We start from the raw sequence: 11,731 nt of genomic DNA on the forward strand, positions 1-11,731 counted from the left end.
GCACGCCAGATCTGGCAATCAACTTAACAGTTAACACTTAACACTTAAACACAGTACAATAAAAACACAGTCCAACAAAAACAGTCTTAACACTTAAACACATGGCAACTGAACTGGCCAACTGCAACTGCAAGTCTGCAACTGCAACAGTCTTAAGTCTTAAGTCTTAACAGTCTTAATACTTAAAGTCTTAAATAGTTAAACATAGTGCAACAAAAATAGAGAGAGCAATGTTTGCACTCTACTTTGCGAACTTCTCTATTATCTTCTTTCACCACAAAGTATTCCCAAATATCGGAGTGTTGAGCAGTAGCACGGGGCATGATTGCACTTGAACCTAAAAAAAATATAAATCATAAGTTAGAATATTATAGTTTGATGATAATAAAACAAAACTACAAACTATTAAGTATATCATTATCACCAAACAAATAGAATATTAAACTTACCACTCAAGATGCAAGTTGCAACTATACATCAAACAATGCTAGTAGTGCTTCCATTATTTTCCATATCTAAAGATAATACGATCAAATATGTCATACAAATGAAAAAGCATGATATATTATTTTGAATTAAAATACACACAAAATATTAAAGCTTACCAAGCTTGAGTTCCTCAAGATACTTCAAGTCTTCTTCAACACTAATAGGATTCTTCTCTTTTCTAAGCCAATCTTGAACACAAATAAGAGCTTGCACACATTTAGTAGTCAATGAACTCCTAAATGAATCAAGAATACGGCCACCAGTGCTAAACGCGCATTCCGACGCCACACTAGAAATTGGAATTGCCAACACATCACGAGCCAACTCCGAAAGAATAGGAAATCTAGGAGCATGTGTTTTCCACCAACTCAAGATATCAAATTCTTCACTAAAAGGCTCTTGTTCTTCACTAATGTATTTATCCAACTCCGATTTAGCACCCCCACTTCCATTGTCTTCCTTTTGTTTCTTTAAGTTAAGCTTAGTCCTTATTTTTGATGCACTTATAACACTCCCACTAGGTGTATTAGATGTGTTGTTAGATGCAGTAGAACTAGATGGAGATTGAGGACAAGATTCGGTTGAATACTTTTTTAGATACTCTCCAAACAAAGAATTCATATAAGCATACACCTCAGTATTTATTTTCTTCCCTTTTTCCTCCCCAAAAAGTTCTTCAAGTGCTCCCTCAATATATTCAAATTTGTTACGTGGATCCAAGACGGAAGCAATAAAAATCATTTTATTCATCTTTTCAGGCTCACCCCAATACTTCTTGAACTTTTCTTGCATTTGCTGAGCCATTTTTCTCAAATGCCCATCCTCACTAGCTAAACACATTTTCAAATGACAATAAAGTTCAGATACATCCTCAAAATGAGAATTACAAGTGACATAACGTGAACCTGAAACTTTTTTAGTTAGATCGTGAAATTTTGCAAGAAACTCTATCACATTCCTCACATTCACCCAATCATCAGATTCAAGAGGACCTGCATTACTACCATCTTCACAAAGATGAGAACATTGATATGCAGAAAATCCATCATCAAAAAGATGCAACTTGTCAAAGGCTTTTTCAAAGTGTTGTGCTGTATCCAACATCAAATAGGTGGAATTTCACCTGGTAGGAACATCCAAACACAACGTTTTGGTACATTCTACCTTTACATGTGCACAACACTGTTTAAACTTTAAGGTCCTTGCAGGCGAAGATCTCACATACCTCACAATATTTCTAACACGTGTCACAGAAGCATCAAGTTCTTTCAAACCATCTTGCACAATTAGATTTAGTATATGAGCCATGCACCTCACATGAAGATGTTTACCACTCATCATATTAGTTTTCCACATATCTAACTGTTTAGACAATTCTTTGACAGTGACATCATTTGAAGAAGCATTGTCCACAGTAATAGTGAAAACCTTGTCTAATTTCCATTCAAGCAAACAATCCCTAATAGTTTTAGTCATCTCTTAACCCTTATGACTAGTGATAGGGCAAAAATTAAGTATTCTTTTATGCAACTTCCAATCCCTATCAATGAAGTGGGCTGTCAAACACATATAATTTATTCTTTGTAATGAAGTCCAAGTGTCTGTTGTTAGGCAAATTTTTGGTTGTGCTTCTCTAAAAGAACTTCTTAGATTTTGCCTCAATTCACCGTAAACTTCATAACAATTCCTTGTTATTGTTCTACGAGAAGGAATACGAAATAGTGGTTGAGTTTTTCTCATAAACTTTTTAAAGCCTTCATTTTCTACAAAGCTAAATGGTAGTTCATCAGTAACTATCATCTCAATTAAGGCCCTCCTAACCACTTTTTGATCAAATTTCCAAATTGATCCTTCATCATTTTGGCAAGATTGAAAATTTATCTTTGTTTGACTATTATCTTCTGCAATTTAAGTGGGTATTCTTTGCATCTAAGCAAATGATTCTTCAATCCTATTGTTCCATTCTTAGATGAATTAGCAGCATAAGCTTATTTACAATATCGACACCGTGCTTTCCCAACCCCATTAACCTCAAATTTATCAAAATGGTTCCAAACGTCAGACCTAGGTTGCATTGCTTTCCTTTTCTTGGAATCTTGACTATCAATGGTGTTGGTGTTACTATCTACCGTAATAGGTAAACTTTCACTAGAACCAACATCACTTACTTTACTTGTATCTTCCATCTATACAAAATTAAACAAATATAAACATAAATTAACAATCAACAAATTAACTACCTTGCTATCAGTAACAATCAACAAATTAACTACCTTGTTACCATACAAAATTAAACAAATACAAACATAAATTCCCAGTAACTGTTATTTTGAAACCAAAATCTACATAAATGCTACCTTACAAAATTAAACAAATACAAACATAAATTCCCAGTAGTTCAAGTAGTTCATAGCCCAAAGTCAAAAAAAGTTGAAGGTTTCAATGACTCTATTGTTCAACAAATGATCCTGGGTTAAAGAATAAGAGAGTGACTAAATCTTTTCTTGAAATTCTAGAAGCCAACATACTAGAAGATACTGTATTTTATGATTTTCAAAGAGAGCAGTCTGCTATTGTTAGTTGCTCATATGGTAAAGTTCTAAAAATCAGACCTAAACAAAGTAATCATATGGTAAGCCTAACACATAGTCGTGTACTCACAACTGTTATTATACAAGCAAATGAATTAAACAGTATGAATGTGATACAGATGATATTTTCCTACTAAAGGGAAAAGCTCGGAACAACAGTTCATTCAATCAGCAATACAACCAAAAGAAAGTGAAACATACCTTTGAAATTGAAATTGAATCGAGCTCGGAACACTGGAACAGGACAGCAGCGTCTTCGACACTTCGTTTGCCCGGAATTTGTGAGGAGTGAGGAATCGAATCGAGCTGGAAATCGCCGCCTATAACCCTAAATTAGTTTGATGCAGAAAATCAGAAATTAAAAAATTTATGCGACTGGTCGAGAGTAGAACTCAAAACTTAAAAATATAAAAACTCAAAAAAAACCTCAGAGAGTAGTCGAGTACTGGGATGAGATCATGAGAATGAGATGAGACTTACAAAACTTACAAAAGTAGTGAAGTTAACCGGTGAAGATGAGATGAGACTCGAGCTCGAATGTCGACTGGTCGTAACTCGACTCGCAGACTGATATCCTAGACTCGCAGTCGATTCTCGTCTTCTTCTTCTCGATGATATCTCCTAAGCACTGAACAGTAAGCAAACCCTAATGTAAACATCCCAGCCCTAGTGTATTAACTGAGTCTGAGACTTTGAGTGTCTGACTTGGGTAATCGATTATTTGATTGGGATTGGGCTTGGGTTGGGAGTTGGGGGAGATGGGCCTGGGTGGGAGTGGGACGCGGCTGGGCGTGGGCCTATAAAATAGGTAATTGGGTTTGGGCTGTATGGTATATTACCAAATTTCGGTATTTCGGTTTACTGAAATAGTACAATTATAAAACCGAAAACCGAACCGAAATACCGAAAATCCAGTACCGAATTAGACCGAAATACTGAAAAAACCGAAACCGAAATACCAAATTAATTTGGTTCGGTTCGGAATTCGATTTTTCGGATTTTATGTCCACCCCTAGTTTAGACAAACCAAGTTTAATGACTGTTCAATAGTTTATTTAAGTATTTTCAATCAACTTTTTTTAGCAATATAAATATTTTAACATTAACAAAAAAAACACTTGCCTTTGTTTTAACACATCAAAAAATTAATAGACTCACGCGCTTCACAAAATTGCACTTGGCTTTGCTTAGTCACAATCTTACTTAATCTTAAAAAAGTATCAAACTAAAATTTGGACAAGAAAATCTCAAACTTATGTTTTAAGAGCTAGAGTTAAAACTTGTCTCCCTATTATCAAACTGAAGAAAGGCAGAGCCTTTTGAAAAATTAAGCCAAGTTGACTTAGGCAATAAATTTTTTACTTATTAAAAATAGCACTCTAAGGACTCGTTTGTCCATAAAAAATTTTCCTTTTTTTTAGGAATTATTTTTCAAAAATGTATTTGTCTATAAAATTTTGTAAGCTTTTGAAGATTTTCTAAAAATAAATTTTTCAACAACCAAAAAGTGGCTTTGACCATTTTTTCGAAAATTTCGGAATTTTTTTCCCTGATAACAAAATTTCAATAATTTTTTCAAGTGAAATACATGTCCAAACATAATTTTAAATTTCAAATATTATTTTTTAACTTAACTCCAAATACTACTTTTTCTATAAAAAAAAATTACAATTTTTTTGTCCAAATGCATACGAAAATACTTTAGTTTGTCTTCCATGGTTAATTTAACTCAATTGGGTGTAAATATTTGATGGTGCAGATAAGTTTTTACCCACACAAGAGTTTCTGACATCCCAACTCAATGTTACATTATCATTCAACCAACTTCACAAGCCCTTATTTTGTTAGAAAATTTGTGTCCCTTACAATGGTTGTTGAAGCACTATTTATAGCTGCATCTAAGGAATAAGGCCCTAGGATCAAGCCCATTTTAAATGACATATATGAGGGTCATTGATGAATGTGTAACATTCGACTATGAATGTCAAAAATCTCTATAACGGATTGTGTATTTAATACTGCAGAATATTCTTCATTGAATGTCGTCGGATGGCAGACATTCGTTTAACTTCATTAGCAATATTCCTTTCGGGTCTTCCCGGTGCCAACCAAAGATACTGTCCCCAGTCTTGGTTTCCACTCGTCTCGCTTTCCGTCTGTCTTCGATTTCACATGTCGTTCTATTATACGAGTATTTAGTACGAACCGATTTTACAATATATAAATAGTCTTCATGCTTTTCGGTAGCACATCCTTGTGTTATCAGAAAGTTGGTAAAGATACCTTTTTTGGCGGAAAAGTTTTTGATTCCCTCTAAAAAGTTTCTAACGCTTGATTAGACGTACGTTTCTCCGCATTTAATGCACCGAACATGCGTCACTCTATGATTTTAACAATACTTTCACCGGTTCTCGAGGTAATCATGGCCATGATTTTAGCCGCTTTTTCCTTTACTTATACGCCTCATTCTTCTTCTTTTACACTTCACAATTTTTCAAACTCTATCAACTTCTTTGCACTCAACTCTCTCTTGCTTTCACCCTTCTTCAATCTTCTTCTTCAAAGAACTTTCATTATCTTCTGCTAACCATGGACTCCTCCTCCAAGAAATCAAGCTCTCTAAAAAGCAAAGAAAGCACCAATGATGTTGCCCTCCTACTGTGAGCAGCATCATCCCAAAAGGCTCAGTACAGCCAAGGATTTTGATGAGAAGTTTCCTTCTACTAACTTATACACATGGGTTGTTAGTGTGTACCCTTCTTCCATCCGTCCTTCTAGTATTTCTGTTGTAAAGGAGTACCGTAGTTGTCATGTACCCCTTCACTTTGAGGTCATTCTCATTGAGTGGGGGACTTGACCCCGTAATCTTGGAGTTCTCCTACAGGTATTAAGTCTGCTTGGCACAGGTGAACCCCTCTGTGTGGCGGACGGTAGCCTGTCTATAGCAACTATGCCAGGAGACGGGGAAGACCTCTCCTTGGCCCGCATGATGAACCTTTACTCCCCCAAGATTTTTCCTGTGGGAGTAATAAACTTTAGCAAACGTGGTCATCATGCCTTGCTTACCAGCATGGATGATGATAACGGCCATGGATGGATGGAGCGGTTCATTGTAGTTGCCACCAGGGACATCATCCCGGCCACAACTCCATATTTCCCTAAGTTATGGACTCATACACGTAAGTTCAATGTCTATCTTTTCTCTGATTAAAGGTTATTTTATGTTATTACTGATCCTTCTCTTTTCACTATTTCAGCAACTTGGTGGACACCACCAAGGTTGAAGGCTTGGACCAGTGAGTCGAGAAGATTTTGGATATTACCACGCCTGAGACCCGCCGGTGGAAAGAACTGGCCCTTAAATATAGGTGGAAAGCCAAAAAGTATGGTAAGTTGATTCTCGAACTAATCTTGTTTTTACCTCATATATAAGAAAATTGACAAACTTCTTTTTCCGTTGAATTCAGATCTTCCACAGGGATCTGTTACCGTCCTCGAGGAGGACGTTTTGGCTGATCCCACAGAGGAGGCGAGGTTACACCCACACGGGCGCTGTAAGCACCTAATTTTTGTCTTGCATAAAGACGCTCCTAAATTCCCAAAAATGGTTTTTTCTAATTAATTTTTTTAAGATTTATAGAATTATTAAAGAGTTTTCTCTATTTTTGTTATTTGTATTTTTATGGCATTTACCTGCATTTTTAGCATAGTTATAAGCATTTAAAATCATGAATAAAAAGTCAAAAATATTTTTATCTTTCATCTTTTACGTTTTAGACTTTAATTACATTTTTAGCATCTAATCGCATATTAATTGTATTACTAAAATATAAAATTCCAAAGACATTCTTGCATCATATTTTTCAATGTTAATTAACGATTAGGTAAATTAGATTGAATAGGTTATTTATGTAAAAATTGGATTTAATTAGAATTTGAGTTTGAAGTGGTTAATTTTGCAAAAAGCCTAATAAAGAAGGAAATAGATTACATTGGCTTGCTTTTTGGGGAATTTGCATCTATACCCGTTTTTTGTGCCACATTTTTAACTTGTGCCCGCTTTGCAAAAAAATTGCAATCGTACCCGCTTTTTCGCATAATTTCAGCATACGGGGCTGAAGTAGCAAAGACAATCACGCAAAACTTCAGCATTCTAGTAGCCGGGCCTGAAGTTCAGCTCTAGAGCTGAAGTTTTTGTGTTGTAAATGGGAAACTTCAGCTCTAGAGCTGAAGTTTTTTTACCACCTATTAATATTACATAGTTTTTTTACCACCTATTAATATTACATAGTAGAGCTCTAGAGCTGAAGTTTTTGTGTTGCAAATGGGAAACTTCAGCTCTAGTGTAGTAATTGGGAAACTTCAGCTCTAGAGCTGAAGTTTTCGTATAGTAACTGGGAAACTTCAGCTCTAGAGCTAAAGTTTTCGTGTTGTAACTGGAAAACTTCAGCTCTAGAGCTGAAGTTTTAGAAATTCATAATCTAATGTTGACAATGCTTCTTCCATTGTTGCATATGAGGCTAAGACTAGGCTGAAGAGATCAAATAGTACATCTAATTTAGTTATCCAATCAAATACTGAAGATTTGCTTATGAGCAAAGGTGGTGGATCCATTATATCAGAATTCTATAGTGCAGAATATAGGAGAAACAATGTAGTACCCAGCACTATGAGTGCTTCAGACATGGTGATTCCTATCACTTGCATGGAGCATATCACAATTAGGATGGATAACCGGTCCTTTGACTATTCTCTTCTGTGCAACAGTTACTCTTTTTGCAATATCCATAATTTGTGATTGCTATAAATCTTCAGATTCTACAACACAGATTTATAGGAAGACAATAGAAGAACTAATATTTAAAAAGGCAACGGGATGATCGTCTTTTTGCTTGACAACTCAGTCAATTGCTTGTTTGCATATTTCAGCTATTTATTTCAGAAGAAGAAGAAAACGAAGGAGGAGAAGAAGGAGGAGAAGGGGGGCTGAAGTTATTTAAGAAATAAGCATAAGTTAAAAGTTTTAAAAAACATGGGTATAGGTTAAATGGGGGCGACCAATTTGGGCGCCCGTGCAATTTTTTGTCAATTGCTTTTTAGATTTGGGCCAAACGAATTTCGGCAGCCCAATATCCATGCAAGGTCCAAATTTCGCCCCAACGCCCAGTCTCCATAATCCGGTCCAGCTTCCCCCATTAACCAAAACAATCCCACCCCTTGATTTTCCCTTGATCCAACGGCCATGAACTAATAACCTTCCCCTTTATAAATGTCGGACCCTACTCCTCCCCCCTCCCCCCAGAACCCTAGAGACCTCGTTCATTTCCCATCCTCCCCCTTCTCTCTCAAGAAAACCCTAGCCGCCCCTAAATCCCCCACCTCCTTAATCGACGGCCACCACTCCAAACCACCCCAAATCCTCACCCCCACAATCCCCACCTCCTCCTCATCCCATATCCCCTTTTAATTTCCTCCAAAACACCCTAAGATTGCTCGATTTTCATATCTAAAATCCCCAGAAAACCTAAACTTTGTTTTGTTCTTTGTCTTCAGCGAGCAGAACCCCTTTTGACCTAAAACTTACATCGATCGATTGTTCTTAACAAGAACAATCGATTGATGTTGGTTTTGGCTCACTCCGAAGACACCTGATTTAGGTCGAGATTGACCGGCTCGAGGTCGACATTCTAGCATCTATCCGCTACTGGGTATTTAGCCTTTTTTCCCCTCTCTTCTTTTTGGTTGCGACATTGTATTTTAATTAGTCTAGGTATTGCATGAATCTGCTTCTTCTTTTTTAGTTTAGAACGTGTTACTTACTGATAACCTGTCATGACCATGTTTGGATTACTAGTTCGTTGCATGATTAGTGGTTTAATTACTCGATAATTAGGTTTAATTGCACAAGTTAAATTAGTTTAATCAATTTTTGAATTAATTAGATCTTTGTTTAAACGGTTTGATCTCTGCATTTTTTGTTCTTTCCCCTTATTCTTAATCTGTGTGAATTCTCTTTGGTTAGCTAATTGTAATTACCAGAAAATTTGGGGGGGGGGATAATTGGGAAAACACAATAGAGAATCTGAGTTGGTTATGTGGGAAGCTTCTAGAAAGGGATTAAAGTGCAATAAAATGAAAGAATTAGGCCAAAATTGGGGTTTAAAAGAATGAATTTTCAGAAGTTTAAAGGGTGAAAAAATCTGCAAACTTCTGGAAATAGGACAGCTGTCCAAAATTGTTAAGATAAGATGATGAAAAATAGGAAAATATCTGAGAATAAGAGGACAGTTGTCCAATTCAGTTGAAAAGATGTCATTTTCCCTAAAATTTAGGAGCTGGCATATTCTTTTCCTAGACTCCCTCTCATTCTCTCTTATAGCATACACTAGGGGTGTGCATTCGATTTATCGATTCGATTTTGATCCTTATCGATAATTACTTATCGATTATAGATTTGTACATATGTTTATCGTTATCGTTTTAATAAGGTTTCGATTTTTTCTATTTCGATTTATCGATTTTGGGGGCTTATCGATTCGGTTATCGATTACACCAATAAGAAAATTTGCGGGATTCCACGGAAAGTATATCGCTATAAACACGCCTAACTAATATGGACAAAAAGAAGCTAAAATAAGACGAACACCGTTTATAACATAAAAATTATGTCAACAAGCACATGCAACAAAACTAAAGTAAGGGATCAAATGTATGTCACCAACACTCCAACGGTATAAAAAAAACAAAACAAAATACATCATCACGGCTAATTTTGTTTTCCATTAATTTGAACTTCATTCCCTTGATCTTTAAATATGATCATTCCTTAAATGTGGTAGAGGAAATAATAGGGTTAGGGACTTAGGATAAAGGAAAGGGTATTATAGAATAAGGGTAAAAATAAAAAGTAAAAAAAAGAAATATTTTTTTGTCTTTTTAGTATATCTTATCGGTTTATCGATTAACCGATAATCGAAGAGGACAAAATCGAAATCGAAATCGATAACTCGATAAGAAAAATTTCGAAATCGAAATCCAAATCGATAAACCGATATCGATAAACCGATAACAAATAAATGATTTGATTTATCGATAAACCGATTGAAATGCACACCCCTAGCATACACAAAGCTTATATAATAGGATTCATTCTGCATTCTGAAGGGATAGACAAATATACCACATAGAGATTTCTTTTAATCTTCTGCTGAAGCAAAAGCTAAAGAAAATTCTGGAATTCAAAGTGAATTCCAAATTTGGAAAATTAAAATTCAGGGGTTGCTTCTAAGACTCTGTCATTTCTTTCCACTGATTCTTGATTTTGCTAAAGTTAGTTTTGGACTGAAATTGAGGCCTTCTTCTGGGATTTACTGATGTTAGTTGCTGTGTGTTGAGTTTTCATCAAACTGTGGTGGAATCTTGCTTTTAGCTGTTTCTCATGTTCAGAGATTTATTTTCTGTTTCTTTAGTTTTGGCTCCTACAAAGGTATTACTCTTGATCAAATAATGTAATTTCCAGCTTGCTTGAAATATAAAATGGTTTGTTTGCTCTGTCAATTTTCAATTTTCTTTTGTGAATGTGCCTGATATTCATCAAGTTGTGTATTGTTTGAGATACAACCTTGAGTTATGAGTTAAATTATTGCATGCATCATGTTAAACAATGATTAAAATCAGTATATTTGAAGTTATCTGTAGATTTATATGAAATTAATCGCCTACACAATTTGATCTTTAGCCATGAAGTTTATATGTTGTTACCAGCTAGAATTAGGGGCTGTGATAGCTAACACTTGATAAGATGGTTGTTTAATTTGTAAAATTTGTCAGTAATGACTGCTGTTTTTGTATGCCAGCTAGAGAGCCTCTCTGAAAATACTGTTAGTAGGCGAAGTGGTGGTGACTGCACACATAGCTCTAATTCAGATTGCTTAACTGATTTGGCTAAACCAATAGTTAGCAAAAAAGAAGGAAACACCAGAAGTGTTTGTGTACTCCAGTGCAGTGACGTGTTGATTTAAATAATGCCAAAAGCTCTTATCTAGTCCAATTGTCATTGTTACTCTATTTTCCGGATCCATGTGGTCATTCTGAATTGTAGTTAGATTAATTGAAACTTGTAATTCTTACAAATTGGCACTGTATTTTTCAAGGTTCGTAAAATTGTGTATTCATTTTTAAAAAGTGTCCGTTTGTTATCCTTTATAAGCCTGGCGCATGTCAAGTCAATTTTGTTGGAATGTGTCTGGCAACTTGAAAATACCCCATCTCCAGTTGGCAATTGGAGTTTTCCCATTTACTTGGGCTCAATTTCGAGCCTATTTTCATGTGCTGATGCTTTTAAGAGGGGTTAGCACATTTGGGCCTCGCCTTAAAATCTATATGCAGTTTGCTTTGCTCATCAGAGGTTCTATGCTAATACAATTAAGCCCACAATGCTATTCTAGTTATTAGCCCACGTTTTAATAATAAGTTAGGCAGAAATTTGGTAATCAATTTCATTCAATCATCACTAGTAACATAATTTGTCCTTGACTTGAAATTATAGAACGTGTTCATCTATTCTATAACGTTATAGTTTAATCAGTAACTGAATCCAATTAATTACGAACATTTTTTTGCTAAAGATTCGAACTTTCGCTTTGCATTAG

General features: G+C 35.4%; 2 long non-coding RNA genes across 4 annotated transcripts; one reads left to right on the plus strand and one right to left on the minus strand.

Annotated features, from left to right (window-relative positions):
* Window positions 1–288: 288 nt before the first annotated feature.
* LOC107814647 (uncharacterized) lies at window positions 289–3,623 on the minus strand. Of its 3 annotated transcripts, XR_012709245.1 has the most exons (4): window positions 3,570–3,623; window positions 3,282–3,400; window positions 450–515; window positions 302–337 (listed from the first exon to the last, which is right to left on the minus strand). It is a non-coding gene; the product is annotated as an uncharacterized LOC107814647 (long non-coding RNA). The 3 variants fall into 3 exon arrangements; XR_012709247.1 differs by lacking the exon at window positions 450–515 and having other exon boundaries at window positions 289–337; XR_012709246.1 differs by lacking the exons at window positions 302–337; window positions 450–515 and adding an exon at window positions 2,489–2,675.
* A 6,627-nt stretch (window positions 3,624–10,250) lies between these two features.
* Window positions 10,251–11,224, plus strand: LOC107789153 (uncharacterized). The gene is made up of 2 exons (XR_001648791.2): window positions 10,251–10,566; window positions 10,937–11,224. It is a non-coding gene; the product is annotated as an uncharacterized LOC107789153 (long non-coding RNA).
* Window positions 11,225–11,731: the final 507 nt, after the last annotated feature.

Source organism: Nicotiana tabacum, chromosome 5, assembly GCF_000715075.1.
Source record: "Nicotiana tabacum cultivar K326 chromosome 5, ASM71507v2, whole genome shotgun sequence".
Lineage (NCBI taxonomy): Eukaryota > Viridiplantae > Streptophyta > Magnoliopsida > Solanales > Solanaceae > Nicotiana > Nicotiana tabacum.